The 7,207-nt window shown below is 53.9% G+C and overlaps 1 protein-coding gene across 1 annotated transcript in view; it reads left to right on the forward strand.

Moving 5' to 3' along the window:
* The window catches only part of LOC118005647 (myocyte-specific enhancer factor 2B-like), a 25,847-nt gene that overhangs the window by 12,687 nt on the left and 5,953 nt on the right, over positions 1-7,207 (forward strand). The gene's annotated exons all lie outside the window — the stretch shown is intronic.

Below are 7,207 nucleotides of genomic sequence, written 5' to 3' on the forward strand. Positions count from 1 at the left end.
GCCACAGTGAGCCCTCCTAGGAGCAAACCTGGGGAGGGGAAGTCTGAGGGACCCCACTGGGCCTCAGTTTCCCCATGGGTATCAGAGGGACTCATGGACAAGGGATCCCTAAGGGGTCTTCTCCAACTGGAACATTCTCAGTTTCTGGGGATTCAGAGCTGTATATGGGTGACACACCTCATCCCTCAGACCCCTACAGTTCCCAGGATCACCACAAAGATCCCTACAATCCAGGCGCCTGGGTGGCTCAGTTGGTTAAGCGACTGCCTTCGGCTCAGGTCATGATCCTGGAGTCCCGGGATCGAGTCCCGCATTGGGCTCCCCGCTTAGCAGGGAATCTGCTTCTCCCTCTGACCCTCCCCCCTCTCATGTGCTCACTCTCTCTCATTCTCTCTCTCTCAAATAAATAAATAAAATCTTTAAAAAAAAAAAAAAGATCCCTACAATCCCCTGCCACCTGCTCCGGTGTAGCCTGTGAGCCCCATGAAGTGCCCAGATATGTGACCCACCCCAGGTGTTCACTTCCCACAGTCTCCCCAACCCCCGACCCTCCCCTGGAGCTGCTGACCACTCTGGCTCCAGAAGCCAGAGGGTTGGGCATTATTACCACTGTAGGTCTGGGGGCCCTACCTGTGTCTGAGGGTCTAAGGACAACGGACATGCATGTGTTTGGGGGGCATGGTATGTTTGGGAGTGTCTGCGTGTATTTGGGAGTCTGGTGCATTTGGGGAATTGGTATGTGTTGGGGGCTCAGCGTGTGTCTGGAGAGGTCTGTGTGTATTTGGGGGTCTACATGTGCAGGGTGCTCTGAGTGTGTTTTGGGGATATGTGTGTTTGGAAAGCTGCATGGGTTTGGGGGGTCTGTGTGTATTTTGGACCGCATGTCTTTTGGGGACTTTTGTATGGAGGGATCCACATGTGTTTGAGGGTGATCCATGTGTCCGGGAGATCTATGTTTGTTTTAAGCATCTGTGCATTTTGAGGGGCTCTGCATTGTTTGGGGGACTCCTCGTGTGGGGCATCTCCCTACCCTCATCTTTCCATTTGAGGAATGGGCTTTCTTCTCGTCCCCCTAATTCCTTAAACCCCCTGCCTAGTCTGCCTAGGGCCCTTGCCTGATCTGGGCACCTCCCAGGGCTGAGTAGAGGTGACCATGTGACCATGAAAGCTTGATGCACAGGGGAAGGAGGAGTACAGAACACCTACTGTGAAGCCCCAGCACCCCCAACCCCAGCTCAGCAAGGCAGCCCTGACTCTCCCCATTTCCTGGAGGAGGAAACTGAGGCCCACACAAGTTTGGCCACACCAGAGTCACTGCCAGAGCCCACCTGCCCTTGGGGCCTACTGTGGGCTGAGCCAGCCCCTAGGTCACCCACAGAGGCCCCCCACTTGGGGCACCATCTCCCCTGGCCCCCAGGGTAGGAGGCAGGCCCAGGGCCCCTGCTGGGGGGGAGGGTCGCTGGCAGCTGGGGTCGGAATAGCTTGAGCCCTCAAGAGAGAGGAAGGGGAGGGTCCCAGCTTTCCAAGGGGCTCTTCCTGTCGCCTGTAATGAGGTACTTGGGGAACAGGTGATGAAACCACCTCCTGGGTTGCGTGAGGCGAGGTTGCAGGCTTGATTCGCTGCAGCCGCCCAGGAGCAGCGCCCCCTCCCCGCTTCGCCGCGTCCCCGTGGGCCCTCCCCTCCCCCTCCCCACCACCACCCACCTGCCTCTCACTTCTCCTTTCCTCCCCTCCTTTCCCTGTCCGGGTGCCCTGCCAAGCTGTGGCCTCTGGGCTCCGGGGTCCGGCAGTGTGACTGTGCCACTTGTCCCCCCATTTAAGCCCCACTGGGAGCCAAGAAGGGGAACTTGACTGGCTCCTGGTCTTTTCTCTCAAACTCTCACTGCAAGGCCTTTGAGGTCAGAATTCTGTGACCCATTTTATGGGGGAGGAAGTGGGGGCTTGATATCACCCAGCGTGTCGCTGTGTGTGTCGCTGTGGTCTTGCAAGATGGCATGCTGACTCAGCGCCCCCAGTCCCCAGGCCCGGCCCTTCTTCCTTCTGGCTTCTGGAAGGCAAGAAGACAAGGTCAGCAGAGCCATCCACCACCCCGTCCTCCCCAGCTGGTGGGGGAGAAGGATTCTTACCCCCATTTACAAGTGAGAAAACTGAGTCCTCAGACAGGGAGAAAGCAATGGTGAAGGGTCAGTGGGAGGGTGACATTCTTTCCAGTTCCTGTAGTATCTCCATCACCAAGATGCTAAAAGACCTCACCAGGTCAAAGAGGTGACAGTCTATGGCCTGAAGGACCCCAGAGGTGTTTGTTGATTGACTTAGTGAGCACAGGTACAGCCGTTGAGAGTTTATGGTGCTCCAGGCACTCAGGAAACCTTCCTTTGTCCTCAGTTCTTTCCCTGCACAATGCTCAGGCCTGGAATCTAGGCTCTTCTCCCACCCCTCACATATGCCACCAGTGGATCCAGGCTCTTTCGTTGCCAAGCGATTCTTCCACTTCTACCCCCCGCCCCGTCCCAGTTCAGGCCTCACATCTCCCACCTGGACACCTGCCCCAGCCTCTCCCTGTCACCGGCAACCCTGAGCAGAGGAAGCTTTTAAAAAAAAATCTTTTGACTGAGATAAATCATAGAAAAAGGCACAAATCATCGGAGTAGGGCTAACACATTTGCACAAATGAAACACGTATGAGTCCTTGGACTCTGGGCTGGGGAGCAGCCCCTGCAAGTCCTGCTGCCCTGTCACAGTGCCTGCCCGGGGTGGCCACTGTGCTGACCCTCATCACTGTAAAAGGGAATTTTGCCTCTTCTGGAACTTCACATAAATGGGATTACACAGCGCGTCCCCGCTGTTGAGTCCAGCACCTGTGTGGTTGCATGGAGCTGGAGTGCATCCTTTTACTGTGCTAGGTAGTAGTCCTATCATAGAGTCTAGTAGAGAGTATTAGCCAATTCTCCCATGGAGGGCATTTGGGTGGGTTCCAGCTTGGGGCAAGGATGAATGAAGCTACTGAAAACACTCTTGTCTGTGTCCTTTGGTAAAATATGGACCCATCTCTCTTGGGTGAATACTGAGGAGAGAGATCGCTGGGTCATAGGGAAGATGGATTCACCTTTAGGAGACACCAGTTGGTTTTCCTGAGTGGCTCTGCCTCTTTCCCCTCCCACCAGCCATGTAAGAGAATACAAGGGGATTTTTCAAACTGTAAAATTATATCCCGACCCCCCCGACCCCAAACTCTCCATGGCTCCTCGTTGACCTCAGAGTAAAGCCCACAGTCTTCACTGTGGCCTTATGTGATCCGACCCTCACAATCTTCCCTACCACCATCCTTCATCCCTCTCCCCTCTTCCCACTGTCATACTGTCTGCCCGTACAGTCTTCTGTGATTTCTTTAAAGTACCAAACTCCTGGGACGCCTGGGTGGCTCAGTCGGTTAAGCTTCTGCCTTCGGCTCAGGTCATGATCCCAGGATCCTGGGATCGAGTCCTGCATTGGGCTCCCTGCTCAGCGGGGAGCCTGCTTCTCCCTCTGCCTGCCGCTCCCCCTGCTTGTGCTCTCTCTCTCTCTGACAAATAAATTAATAAAATCTTAAAAAATAAAAATAAAATACCAAACTTCTGATTGCTCCAGATCTTTGCCCTTGGAGATCCCCCTGCCAGGAATACCCCTCACCCCCACAAAATCTTCCATGACTGGCTCTTCCCTTGCTTGGCTGTCTCTTTCATGTGTTCCAGGTCTCAGCTCCAATCTCACCTCTTCAGGAGATCTTCCCTGAAATCTCTGGTTCACATTGACCCTTTCATGGTCAATACATCTCTCTCTCTGGGGCGCCTGGGTGGCTCAGTCGTTCAGCGTCTGCCTTCGGCTCAGATCATGATCTCAGGGTCCTGGGATTGAGCCCCGCATCGGGCTCCCTGCTCAGCGGGAAGCCTGCTTCTCCCTCTCCCATTCCCCCTGCTTGTGTTCCTTCTCTCGCTTTGTCTCTCTCTGCCAAATAAATAAATAAAATCTTTAAAAAAAAAAATACATCTCTCTCTCTGGACTTAGTCGGGTTCTGACATAAAGGAGTTTTTGTAAAAATGACTTGGGCAATTCTCATTGCTTGCAAAGGTCTGGGTTAGTTTCAGTAACATTGCATTTCCCTCTCCTTTGAGGTTTGATAAAAGCCGTAAAACCATGTGGGCCTGCTGTCCTTTTAATGGTAGGTCTTGAGTCACTTTTCTAATCTTCTATGGTCATTGGTCTACTTAAACTTTCTACTTCCTTTGTGATCAGCTTATTGAAGGAGTTGGCACATGGTGGATATTTAGTATATGCTAAGTATGAGGGTATGAAGAAAAGGGTAGGGAGGTACTGGACTCTCAGCTTCAAATGCCCACCCCCTTCCCATCTGCTCAGACCCCCAATCCAACCTGTCCATCAAGGCCCAACTACATGCTTCCTCCTCTGAGATGCCCTCTTGGATTTCTCCTGGCCCTTCTTCCCCGCTCCGTTCTCGGGTCAATGGGCCCATTTCTTTGCTTCTCTGCTGGACAGACGCCACAAACTCTCTGCTTTCTGGCTGGATAGCGTGGGGGTGGAGGGGGGATGTGTGCACAGAAGAGGCCTCCCCCCTCGTGCCTGGCACATTCAGCATGTGCTGTCACCTCCCCCCAGCAGTTCCGATCACGCCAACATCTGGAGAACAGGCCACCGGGTCTGTCTGCGGCTCAGTGGGGATTTGCATGTGAGTACAAATATATATGCACACTCTGGGCCTTCCGCCTCCGCATTCCTTGGCTGGCCCTTCACACCTGGGCTTGAGACAGGTCAACGCTGAGTGACTGGATTTGCATGCCCATGTATTTCTGGGTAGGGAGTCAGCTGGGGGAGTCTGAGAGGAAGTTGTTGAGGGAAGCTGGGGGCAGTTCAGAGTCTCTCTTGACCTGCTCCATTCACTAAATCTGGTCCTGAGGGGCTTCCAGTCTGAGGGAGACAGAGCTGTATATACACACCCCTGGCCCCATGGGGTCAAAACTGGAGGGGAAATTCGGGAGCTGTAGGAGTCCAGAGTGAGGGCAAGGAGGGCTTCCTAGAGGAATTAATTTTTTGAGCTGGGTTTTGAAGGGTGAATAGGAGTTGGCCAAAAAAAGGGCTTTCCAGGCAGAGTCATTTTGTTGAAGGTAGATTAAGATTGGCAGGGGCTGATTGGGGCAGGACCTCAAATGCCAGGCTGGGGACTAGAAATTTCTCCTGAGGGCAGAGGGGAGCCATGAAGAGGGTGTGAGCAAGAATGGGGTATGATCAGAGCTGTATGTTGGGTAGATCACTCAATGGCCTTGTCTCTGTGGCCTCTACCCCTGGACTCCTTGCTCCAGCCTCATTACTGTGTCTCGTCCTTCTTCAGGGCCTTTGGACCTGCTCCTCCTTCTACCTGGAACTCACTTCCTGTCTCGGCTCTTGGGTCTCAGTTCAGAGAGAACCACCCCCACCTTCTGGCTCATGGGGCTCCCTCATTATGTGAGCCTTGCCCTGGCCAAGATGTCCTTGTCTAAACTGGGGACAGATTGAGAAGGGTCCAGATTCAGATCTTCCAGGCCTGGAAATTCGTGTCTGAGTCCCATGTTCCCATGGGACGCCAGGCATGGGGGCATTTCCGGAGTCACCTTGGCACCAGGACCTCCGGACCAGTGCCCCCCTTCTGTCCCGAGGGACCTGTCAGGGCGGGGGCAACACGTCCCAGCCGTGGGAACGCACCCGATTCCGGCCAGGGATTAAAATTAGCCCGGAAAGTTAAATTTAGCAAGTCAAGCTGGAGCTGGGGGGCCAGGGCTGGGGCTCCCGTGGGTCCTGGCTCTGCATAGTTATGACTGCTCAGAGACCCAGACCAGAGAGAGTGGAGGGCACACCTGGGGTCACACAGCAAGCCAAATACGACAGTGTCTAACATCCTGGGCCCTGGGACTCTGGAACAGTGGGTGGGGGGGTCCCACCCAAACCCCTGGAGCTGGAGTCTGGGAAGCAGGTATGGTTGCTCCTGGAGATGGACCCACATTTTCCTACACTTCCCAAGAGCTCATTCCCAGGCCTTGTGTCAGGTGCTCTGCCTTTCATACCCACCCCCTTCACAGAACAGCACACTGAGGCCTAGGGAGAGGCCTCCTTGCTGAGGATTGCCCAGTGGGTCAGAGGCTGTCTGGGACCTGACTGCAGGCCCACCTGACCCTGGGCAGGCCACTCACCTGAAGCCTCAGTCACCTGTGACATGAGAGGGGCCGGGAGGTCATGTGGTCATAGACTTGGTGGAAGGGTCTTGGATGCCTTGGGGTGGCTGTCTGTACAGTGGGATGAATGCTACACGGTGGGCAACGTGACTCCTTCATTCCAAAGAGCCCTGCAAGGGGAGAGCTGGGGAAGACCTGGACCCGACATGCTGCACATCTTGGGGACATGCTGTCCTCCACAAGTCCATTCTCACCCTTGAGCACGCCTCCAGGGAGATCCAAGGTCCTCAGGAGAAGGGTCCAGGGTTTCTCTCAAGCAGACCTCAGGCCCAAACCCCAGTGGTGAGCTCTAAGTTTGAGGTCTTTTCAGGGTGTCCTGACCTACTCCCACCTGTTATTCTTTTTATTTTTTAAAGATTCATTTGTCCATTTGAGAGAGAGAGAGAGAAAGAGAGAGGGGAGGGACAGAGGGAGAAGGAGAGAAAATCCTCAAGCAGACTCCCCGCTGAACCTGGAACCCCCTGCAGGGCTCAATCCCAGGACCCTGAGATCAGAACCCAAGCTAAAATCAAAAGTCAAATGCTCAACTGACTGAGCCCCCAGGTCCCCCCTGTTATTCTTTTTATTTTTTTTTAAGATTTTATTTATTTATTTATTTGACAGAGATAGAGCACAAGCAGGGTGAGGGTCAGACGGAGAAGCAGGCTTCCTGATGAGCAGGGAGCCTGGTGCAGGGCTCGATCCCAGGACCCCAGGATCATGACCTGAGCCAAAGGCATACACTTAACCAACTGAGCCACCCAGGCGCCCCAATTCTTTTTTTTTTATAATTTTTAAAAAAGATTTTATTTATTTATTTGAGACAGAGAGAATGAGAGACAGAGAGCATGAGAGGGAGGAGGGTCAGAGGGAGAAGCAGACTCCCCGCCGAGCAGGGAGCCCGATGCGGGACTCGATCCCGGGACTCCAGGATCATGACCTGAGCCGAAGGCAGTCGCTTAACCAAC

This window comes from Mirounga leonina, unplaced genomic scaffold (genome assembly GCF_011800145.1).
Source record: "Mirounga leonina isolate KUSES-001 unplaced genomic scaffold, KU_Mleo_1.0 Mir_94, whole genome shotgun sequence".
NCBI classification, from domain to species: domain Eukaryota; kingdom Metazoa; phylum Chordata; class Mammalia; order Carnivora; family Phocidae; genus Mirounga; species Mirounga leonina.